Genomic DNA, 11724 nt, shown 5'->3' with positions numbered 1-11724 from the left:
ATACAGAAGCCTATATACATGCACACACACACACACACACACACACACACACACACACACACACACACACACACTGTGTGTACACTATTTTCATTGTTCTTGATTATTTACCAGAACTATACAGGAAGACCCTACCGCTCAAGTTTTCCCTAATTTTGCCATCTTTCTTTAGTGTGCATTTCTGTAGTTACTGAGATATGTTGCTATTATATTGTTGTTAACTAAGGGCAAGAGTATTGCTAGGACGTATTCTGTGCTGTGAAATTGTAGTTTTTAACCAATGTATAACACATCATCTTCACAATCCACACAAAATAAATTGAAATGATTTCTTTATTGTTTCTCCATCCACATGTCCCTGGCTCCCTGACAAGCACTGATTTTTTGTTTTATCTTTTCTAGAATGGTATATGCATAAAACCATATAATTAACTTTGATTAAGACTCAAATCTTTCCCCTTTTAGCAATATGCAGTGGTCTTCTATGTCTCTTTGTGATATGATTGCTTGATTCCTTCTAGTGATGAAAAACACTAATTTTATAGATGCAGGAAGCTTAATAGATGTGCCCACTCATCTATTAAAAGACAGGTTGGTTACTTCCACTTTGAGGGGAACTAGAACACAACAATTACAAACATGTGCAAGTTTTCATGTAAACATAAGTTTTTGACTCAGTTGAATAAATGTTTGGGAGCATGATGACTGGATCATGTGACCATCCTGTCATTAGACTGGTAAAAAGCTGCCAATTCCCTTTTGGACTAGTTACACCAATCTCCAGTCTCATAACAATGCAAGTTCCCACTAGCTGGCTTCTTTGTAATCCCAATTATTGTCAGTGTTTCAGATTTTAGCAATATCATTATGGGTGCAATGGTTTCAATGTTTAGCTTCCTAATCACTAATAATACTGCGTCTTTTCGAGTTTGGTTTTTTGTTGTTATTTGTTGTTGTTGTTGTTTTTATCATCTGTATATTATACTACTTTCAAAAGCTGCCTAAACTGAGAGTATACAGCTTCACAATCAAGGTAGTAGCATGATAGGTTTCTTCTTAGGCCCTGCCTGCATCTAGGTGTCCATATTAATTCATGGTCTCCAAGAGACAGGACCAATGGGTATTTATGAACAGATGTTGGTATTTGAAAGGAAACTACTTTCAAATAACCAACATGAAAAAGATACAGATATTAAATATTGATTAAGCCAATTAAGAGAATAAGAGCAACCAAGAACAAGTTAATGCCTCAGAGTCCTGGTATCACAGTTCAAGAGTACATTATTTTTAAAGATGAATCCATAATCATGTCAGTCTTAAATGAGGTTCAGAGTACCATTACAATATGTGTTTAGGCAGAACATAGTGTTACTTCAGACACAATATGACAATTAGTTTTTATTTATACCCTTTTATGAGTATTTCAAACATGAATTACTTGGCTGTAATATATCTGGACCATGGTCAGGCAGGTCATGGAAATCCCAAATGTGTTGCCAAGAAGAGCATGGCTGTTGGGGGTTGGGGGGAGTTGAAAAGTGTCTAAGAAACACAAAGTAGAAGAGAACAAAATAGTGTTACTTAGTCACTTCAAGTTTATGCTGTTTTGGAAACTAAATATCTACACACAGGCTATCTCTAAACTGGATGACAGTCAGACTAAGTTCAAGTCAAAAGCATCAGAACCAGGAAAACCAACTGCATAATTTAACCCAAGTTCAGAGATGTGATACGTAAAGGAGCAGCTAGTAGGATTCTTAGAGTGCAAAAGGGTAGAGTGGATAGAGTCCAAATGTCTCAGGGAAGGAGAAGGACTTGAGCATCAAGAAAAGAATTGCGACAAGCATCTCCGGTCAGAAAAGCGCCGGGGTAGCTGACACTCGCCAGCTACCCACAACACCTGCCACAGGATCTTAAGACTTCTGGTGAGTGGAACACAGCTTCTGCTCCAATCCAATTGCGCGCAGGACCTGAGACTGCATTAGTTAGGGAAGCAGAAAACCGGCCTGAGTAGGACCACAGGCCTCTTCCGGCTGGACCAGCACCGGGGTAGCTAGAGCGCAGGGTCGGCTGACACCCGCCAGCTACCCACGACCCCCGCCACAGGATTTTGAGACCTCTCCTGGGCATATATCCAGAAGATGTCCCAACCGGTAAAAAGGACACATGCTCCACTATGTTCATAGCAGCCCTATTTATAATAGCCAGAAGCTGGAAAGAACCCAGATGTCCCTCAACAGAGGAATGGATACAGAAATTATGGTACATTTACACAATGGAGTACTACTCAGCTATTAAAAAGAATGAATTTATGAAATTCATAGCCAAATGGATGGACCTGGAGGGCATCATCTTGAGTGAAGTAACACAATCACAAAAGGACTCACACAATATGTATTCACTGATAAGTGGATATTAGCCCAAAACTTAGGATACCCAACATATAAGATACAATTTGCTAAACGCATGAAACTCAAGAAGAATGAAGACCAAAGTGTGGACACTGTGCCCCTTCTTAGAATTGGGAACAAAACACCCAGGGAAGGAGTTACAGAGACAAAGTTCGTAGCTGTGATGAAAGGATGGACCATTTAGAGACTGCCGTATCCAGGGATCCATCCCATAAGCAGCTTCTAAACACTGACACCATTGCATACACTAGCAAGATTTTGCTGAAAGGACCCAAATATAGCTGTCTCTTGTGAGACGATGCCGGGGCCTAGCAAACACAGGAGTGGATGTTCACAGTCAGCTATTGGATGTATCACAGGGCTCCCAATGGAGAAGCTAGAGAAAGTACCCAAGGAGCTAAAGGGATCTGCAACCCTATTGTTGGAACAACATGATGTACTAACCAGAACCCTGGAGCTCTTGTCTCTAGCTGCATATGTATCGAAAGATGGCCTAGTCGGCCATCACTGGAAAGAGAGGCCCATTGGACTTGCAAACTTTATATGCCCCAATATAGGGGAATGCCAGGGCCAAAAGAATGGGAATGGGTGGGTAGGGAAGTGGGGGGCGCTATGGGGGACTTTTGGGATAGCATTGGAAATGTAACTGAGGAAAATATGTAATAAAAATATTAAAAATTAAAAAAAAAAGAAATGAATTGCCTTCTCCTCTGTGTTTCTGCCATGTCTGTACCTCTGGCTAATTGAATAATCCTGCCACACTGAGAAAAGAAGTCCATTCTGCAGGCTTGTATGACAGCACTCTCTGGGACAAATCCAAAGATGATGCTTTACTGAATCCCTAGAGACTCCTCACTAGTCCAGCTGATACTTGAAATTGAGCATCACAGCATCTGATTATTCTAACAGCATGTCTAGAAGCAGTATGCCTTCATGCATTGAACTGCCTTGCCTCTCTGTCAAAATTCAGTGAAGCACACTCTCTATTTCTACCTCCAGGCTTTCTTTTCTATTCCATTGATGTGTTTGTCACCTGAGCTGCTCAGACTTGCTTTCTATCATTATAGAGTGTATCTTCAAGCCAGATAGTTACCCCATCTGAGTTTCCTCTTTCAGATTATATTGGCAATTCTGAGTCATTCATTTATCCTAAACGTTTTAGAATTGGGAAGTTGAAATGCACAGAAAAAGTGGCTGGGATTTTAAGCAAGACTGTGTCAAATCTGTAAGCCAGATGGGAAGAACTGACACCTTAATAACTTTCAGTCTCCCAAGTCTGAGACGTTGAATCTTGCATTTACTTATCTCTGTGCTGACATCTTCACTGGAGTTCAATAATTTTCCTCATATAAATAGCACCTATATTACATTGGATTTGTGTCCAAGAATTTTATTTTGGGGATCGAACATTTTGGGGATCTTCCCCCCACCAAAATTCTACTTACTGACCTATTTAAAAAGGCTGCTGACATATGTACATTAACTATATACCTTACACTCTTAATATAAAGACTTATGGCAGCAGTTCTTTTTAGTTTTTTTTTTTGTTTAATTTTTGTTAGTTCTTAGGTGCTTTCTATATAACATTTATGAACAATGTTTGTCTCCTGGGAACAGTCTTGGTCCCAAGGAACAGTGTTTGTCCCTCATAAACAGTGTTTGCCCTCCAAAAATGGCACTGGGGTTATTTCTCAGTCCAAGTGGATATACCCTTTATTTCTTTGTCTCATTTTGTTAGCTAGAACAACTTGTGTGTTGACGTCATTTGTCAAATTGAGAAAGTGTCCTCTCATTACGAGTTTGCTGGGTGTTCCTATCATGAATAGGTTTTTTATTTTGTTGTGTTTTTTCTATTGCTAATTGACATGGCAATGTATTTTCTTCTTCCTCAGATGGTTGATGTGATTATTTATGTAAGTTGGTTATTGATGCTTGTATTAGTCAGGGTTCTCTAGAGTCACAGAACTTATGGATAGTCTCTATATAGTAAAAGAATTTATTGATGACTTACAGTCGGCAGCCCAATTCCCAACAATGGTTCAGTCGCAGCTGTGAATGGAAGTTCAAGGATCTAGCAGTTACTCAGTCTCACACGGCAAGCAGGCGAAGGAGCAAGAGCTAGACTCCCTTCTTCCAGTGTCCTTATATTGTCTCCAGCAGAAGGTGTAGCCCAGATTAAAGGTGTGTTCCACCACACCTTTAATCCCAGATGAAAGGTGTAGCCCAGATTAAATCTCCTTAAACTCGGAGATTTAATCTTCTGGAATCCATAGCCACTATGTCTCAAGATCTCCATACCAAGATCCAGATAAGGATCTCCAAGCCTCCAGATAAGGGTCACTGGTGAGCCTTCCAATTCTGGATTGTAGTTCATTCCAAATATAGTCAAGTTGACAACCAAGAATAGCCACTACAATCCACCCCTTGTCAACTTGACACAAATAATATCTCATGTTCACATGAAACAATAACAAGGTTGTGAATACGCCTAACATGATATAACTATCCCTCGTACAATCGCAAACACATTTGTAAATTTACAATGGGGCATTCATATTACTTTATAATCCTCGTTTCTGCAACTGGTTACGTGGCCTTAATTGGTATTTATAACTACCTTCCTCTACTACCCATTCTGTATTTCCTTCACCTTCGGCCAGCACCTCAGCAGGTCTTGGCTCTTTTCCTGGAGGATTGACCCATACCTTCATTCCTGATGGGTCTGCGTCCTTTATCATCCTGCTTGGATTAGGCTGTTGTAGTTTCCCATTGACTTTAATCACAGGACATGGTAGTACTAGGAGACGCCCTAAGGGATCTCCTACACTCCAGACATAATCTTGCTTACCTCCATTGTGAAGAGGTAATCCAATTTCCCCATGGTAATCTGGATCTATCACTCCTCCTAACACGGTTATTCCTTTTTTAGCCTGTTGGTTTAAGGGCATTAGAAGCCCAAAATGACCAGGGGGAAGTCTGAGCTTCCAGTTCAATGGAATGTTTGTTGTAGCTCCTGGTAGGAGCACTCCCCTCTCTGGAGCCAAAACTTCTAGGCCAGCAGAACCTAGAGTTATGGGGACAGGAAGCAAAAATTTTCCTAGAGGGTCACTAGGAGTGATAGTAAGTGGAACTATTCCCTTTTCCACCCCTTGATTCCTGGACCCATGAATCCTGGCTATGGGTGAAACTGTACCATATATCGAGCACTGATTCAAAGCATATACTGCCTTCTGAAGAACTCTACCCCAGCCTTCCAAGCTGTTACCACCTAATTGGCGCTGTAACTGCGTCTTCAAAAGGCCATTCCATCTTTCTATCAGGCCAGCTGCTTCAGGATGATGGGGAATGTGGTAAGACCAGTGAATTCCATGATCGTGGGCCCACTGTCGTACTTCTCTGGCTGTGAAATGAGTTCCTTGGTCAGAAGCAATACTGTGTGGAATACCATGACGATAGATAAGGCATTCTGTCAGTCCGTGAATGGTGGTTTTAGCAGAGGCCTTATGTGCAGGAAAGGCAAATCCATAACCAGAATAAGTATCTACTCCAGTAAGAACAAAACGCTGTCCTTTCCACGAAGGAAGTGGTCCAATGTAGTCAACCTGCCACCAGGTTGCTGGCTGGTCACCTCGAGGAATGGTGCCATATCTGGGGCTCAGTGTTGGTTTCTGCTGTTGGCAGATCTGGCAATCAGCAGCAGCTGTAGCCAGGTCAGCCTTGGTGAGTGGAAGCCCGTGTTGCTGAGCCCAAGCATAACCTCCATCTCGACCACCATGGCCACTTTGTTCATGTGCCCAATGAGCAATGACAGGGATGGCTGGGGAGAGAGGCTGACTGTCCACAGAACGGGTCATCTTATCCACTTGATTATTGAACTCCTCCTCAGCTGAAGTCACCTTTTGGTGAGCATTTATATGGGACACAAATATCTTCACATCCTTTGCCCATTTGGAGAGATCTATCCACATACTTCTTCCCCAGATGTCTTTTTCATCAATTTTCCAATTGTGATCTTTCCAAGTCCCTGACCATCCAGCCAATCCATTGGCTACAGCCCATGAGTCAGTGAATAATCGTACATCTGGCCATTTCTTCTTGCAAACAAACTGTAATACCATGTGTACTGCCCGAAGTTCTGCCCACTGTGAAGATTTCCCTTCACCTGTGTCTTTCAGAGTTGTCCCAGAAAGGGGTTGTAATGCTGCAGCTGTCCACTTCTGGGTGGTGCCTGCATAACGTGCAGAGCCATCAGTAAACCAGGCCCTAGTCTTTTCCTCTTTGGTCAGTTGATCATAGGGAACACCCCATGAGGCTATAGGCGCATGCTTGGCAGCAGATGGCATTGTAACAGGAGTAGAAACCATAGGCATTTGAGCAACTTCTTCATGTAACTTGCTTGTGCCTTCAGGACCTGCTCTGGCCCGATCACGTATATACCACTTCCATTTGATAATAGACTGCTGCTGTGCGCGTCCCACTTTATGACTTGCAGGGTCTGATAGTAACCAGCTCATGATGGGTAATTCAGGTCGCATAGTAACTTGGTGTCCTATTGTCAAACGTTCAGTTTCCACTAAGGCCCAATAGCAGGCCAAGAGCTGTTTTTCAAAGGGAGAATAGTTGTCTGCAGATGATGGTAGAGCTTTGCTCCAAAATCCCAAAGGTCTTTTCTGTGATTCACCTACAGGGGCCTGCCAGAGGCTCCAAACAGCATCTCTATCAGCCACAGACACCTCAAGTACCATCGGGTCTGCTGGGTCATATGGTCCAAGTGGTAGAGCAGCCTGCACAGCAGCCTGGACCTGTTGAAGGGCCTTCTCCTGTTCCAGGCCCCACACAAAGCTAGCAGCTTTCCGAGTCACTTGGTAAATAGGCCTAAGTAACACACCCAAGTGAGGGATGTGTTGTCTCCAGAATCCAAATAGACCCACTAAACGTTGTGCTTCTTTCTTGGTTGTAGGAGGGGCCAGGTGCAATAACTTATCTTTCACCTTAGAAGGAATATCTCTGCATGCCCCACACCACTGGACTCCTAAGAATTTCACTGAGGTAGATGGTCCTTGAATTTTGGTTGGATTTATTTCCCATCCTCTGATACGCATATGTGTTACCAATGAGTCCAAAGTGGTTGCTACTTCCTGCTCACTTGGTCCAATCAGCATAATGTCATCAATATAGTGCACCAATGTGATATTTTGTGGAAGATCCAAACGATCAAGATCCCTTCTAACTAAATTATGACACAGGGCAGGAGAGTTAATATATCCTTGAGGCAAAACTGTGAAGGTATACTGTTGGCCTTGCCAACTGAAAGCAAATTGCTTCTGGTGGTCCTTATGGACAGGTACTGAGAAGAAGGCGTTTGCCAGATCAATAGCCGCATACCAGGTGCCAGGAGATGTGTTAATTTGCTCAAGTAACGAAACTACATCTGGTACAGCAGCTGCAATTGGAGTTACTACCTGATTTAGTTTTCGATAATCAACTGTCATTCTCCATGATCCATCTGTTTTCTGCACTGGCCAGATAGGAGAGTTAAATGGAGATGTGGTGGGAACCACCACCCCTGCATCTTTCAAGTCCTTGATAGTGGCAGTAATTTCTGCAATGCCTCCAGGAATACGATACTGTTTTTGATTCACTATTTTCTTTGGCAGAGGCAACTCTAAAGGCTTCCATTTGGCCTTTCCAACCATAATAGCCCTCACTCTACAGTTCAGGGAACCAATATGAGAATTCTGCCAGTTTCTGAGTATATCTATCCCAATTATACATTCTGGAACTGGGGAAATCACCACAGGATGTGTCCGGGGACCCACTGGACCTACTGTGAGTCGGACATCAGTCAAAACTCCATTAATCACCTGCCCTCCATAGGCCCCTACTTTAACTGGAGGGCCACAATGTTTCTTGGGATCTCCTGGGATCAGTGTCAACTCAGAACCAGTATCCAGCAGACCCCGAAAAGTCTGATTATTTCCTTTTCCCCAGTGTACAGTTACCCTTGTAAAAGGCCGTAGGTCCCTCTGGGGAAGAACTGGAGAAAGGGTAACAGCAAAACCTTTGGGTGTCTTATCAGGATCCTTCCTCAGGGGAACCTGGCCACCCCTTCATTCAAGGGGTTCCGGTTCTGCAAACTGGCTCAAGTCTGGAAATTGATTCACTGGCCGAGATTGCTGTTTACCACGATCTAATGTAGCCTTTCTTTCATTTGTTTGAGAATTTTTTTGTTTGTACAAATCAAACAAATATGCAGTAGGCTTCTTATGTATTTCATTCCTGGAAACACCATGATTGACTAGCCAGTACCAAAGGTCCAAGCGAGTCATGCCATTATAAATTTCACCTTTCCTGTGCTGACCGTTACTGGGTCTGTCATTATAAACATTCTTTTGCCTACGCTGTCCATTATAATAACTAGGATCACCTTGTCTCCGGCGATTCAATGCTGCCACCTGGCCCTTGTTACCTCGGAATCCAACTAAACCCAGTGAATTTAATTCATCTAATTGAGCAGAAGCATCTCCAATGCTAAGATCTGGCACAAGGAAAAGGGAAAGAACAAAACCCTTCAAATGTGCTGGTGCCCCTCTCACCAATTTGCGTCTTATAGAGCTGGTGAAGGGCATATCTTCTGGACCTTCCCATTGTGGACAATTAGGCTTTACACAATATATCCACTCTAGCAATGCAATTTCCCTAAGTCTTAAAATCCCTTCATCAACACTAAGCCATGGAATATCAGGCATCTCCAAGTCATTTCCAGTAGGCCATCTTTTGATAAACACCTCAGCCAACCATTCAAACAAACTTTTGACACCTTTTTTAACCATGCGAGCTTCCGTATTAAACCTAGAATCTCTACTCAGAGGGCCCATGTCAATAAACTCAGCCTGCTCTAGTTTTATGTTCCTTCCACCCTTATCCCACACCCTTAAAATCCATTCCCACACATATTCACCAGGTTGCTGTTTGAATGAATTAGCAAACTCATTAAGCTCCTTAGTAGTGTAGCGAATTTCCTCATGGACTACACTTTCTACCTCCCCTCTAGGAGCCTGTTTTGCTTTGAGTCTGGTTACAGGTCTAGAAGAAACTATTGGTGGGCCTTGAGAAACATCAGTAGTGAAAGTCATTGCTGGTTTATCAGACTCTGCAAAATTAATTTCCTCATGTGGGGAAGGCATTATTTCAAGGGGTGGGGCTGAGGGTACTACTTCCTCAGGTGGGGCAAACCCTTGAGAATCTGAAGATTCAAAATTCTCAGCTTCAACATGGTCTTCCCACACATCCCCGTCCCAAGTTATAGGATCCCATTCTTTGCCAATTAGTGCCCTTACTTTAACTGTCGACACATTCTGAGGCTGAGACTTAAATTTTCGCTGTAGTTCAGCCAACCTTATAATGAGGGTTTCAGTTTGATTTTCTGCAACTTGAGCTCTATTGCTGCAAGAGAGAAGATTCTCTTCAAGGACACACTTAGCAACTTTTAGATCGTTTACTTGTGTCTGGAGCCTTTCGATTTTATCACACAACTCCTTCCTTTCATTCATCATTTTTTCCCCAGAAACTAAGAGCAGCCAGCCAGTAAAATCATTTTCTGATTTTTTCCCCATCTTGTAGAAAGCTTTGTGCACTGAATCACCTAATTCATTAAGAAAATCAAGGGCATTAGCTTCTTTAAGTTTGAAATATAGTTTCAACCATGGGTCTTCAAAATTCTCTGAGCTCCCAGGAGGGAGAGAATCTGGAGAGGTTTCAGTAGTTGAAAGTGCTGGTGGCTCAACAAGCCAATTCCAGTATTTTAAAAGATTCATCCTTGTACTTCTGTTACTCTAGAACCACTCCTGGTACCAAATTCTGTATTAGTCAGGGTTCTCTAGAGTCACAGAACTTATGGATAGTCTCTATATAGTAAAAGAATTTATTGATGACTTACAGTCGGCAGCCCAATTCCCAACAATGGTTCAGTCGCAGCTGTGAATGGAAGTTCAAGGATCTAGCAGTTACTCAGTCTCACACGGCAAGCAGGCGAAGGAGCAAGAGCTAGACTCCCTTCTTCCAGTGTCCTTATATTGTCTCCAGCAGAAGGTGTAGCCCAGATTAAAGGTGTGTTCCACCACACCTTTAATCCCAGATGAAAGGTGTAGCCCAGATTAAATCTCCTTAAACTCGGAGATTTAATCTTCTGGAATCCATAGCCACTATGTCTCAAGATCTCCATACCAAGATCCAGATAAGGATCTCCAAGCCTCCAGATAAGGGTCACTGGTGAGCCTTCCAATTCTGGATTGTAGTTCATTCCAAATATAGTCAAGTTGACAACCAAGAATAGCCACTACAATGCTGATATTCTCTTAGATGCTTGAATAGGTTCCAAAATATCTACAATATATCTCTACTATCTTTACGCATTGTGCACTCAATAAATTAGTATATTGTTGAAGGTTTTGTACCTGTGTTCAGGAAAAATGCTGCAAATGGTGCTCCATCCTTGTAACATGTTTCCATACTGTGGGTAACTAACTCAGTGCAGCTGTCATTATGGGTAACTCAGTGCTGCTGTCGTTGGAAAATGATCAGAAGCTCCTTCTTTTGTTTTTGATTTTTCAGAAAACACTATAGAAAATCCATGTCATTCCTCTTTAAATGTATGATAGAATTTACCAGAAAAACCATTTAGGCCAGGCTTAGTTGTTACATACTGATAAACCCAGCATCAGAGAAACTAAAGCAAGAAGCTGGCAAGGTTGAAACCAGTTGAAGCTACAGAAAGAAAAGGAGGAATGAAGGGGGAGAAGAGGCAAATTCAGGTTTGTTTTTAGTTTTTAGAAGAGTATGAGTCAGTATCTTAAGTCAATATACTACAGTTTACATGTAACATACATAGGTAGGTTTCATATGTTGAGCTTTCTAAAGGTTCTTCCAGATTAAATTTAACTCTTTGTGTGAGATCCAGGCATTCTTGGATGTGTGACCCCCACTGGAACATGTTCAAACTACCTTAAAGAAAACTGGCATCATTTCTCCTAGAAGCTATCAATTGCCAATAGCTACTTAGCAAGGGGTGGAATTTCCTGTCTGCCTCCCCTTCTCCATGCCAAGTTTTTGTTGGCTTGAGCAGGAGTTTGTCTTATGCATGACCTCATAGTCTCTATAAGGTCATACCTGCAATTTCCTACTGTGTCTGGAAGAAGCTGTTTCTCTGTGATAATCAACACCTCCGGCTCTTATTATCTTTCTGCTCCATTATCTCCAGTGATCCCTGAGCTTTGGAAGGAAATGCTGCTGATCAAATTATACAGCTATATAA

This window comes from Mus caroli, unplaced genomic scaffold (assembly GCF_978045245.1).
Source record: "Mus caroli unplaced genomic scaffold, Mus_caroli_1 scaffold_8, whole genome shotgun sequence".
NCBI lineage: Eukaryota > Metazoa > Chordata > Mammalia > Rodentia > Muridae > Mus > Mus caroli.
Note: the sequence above shows the minus strand (reverse complement) of the source record.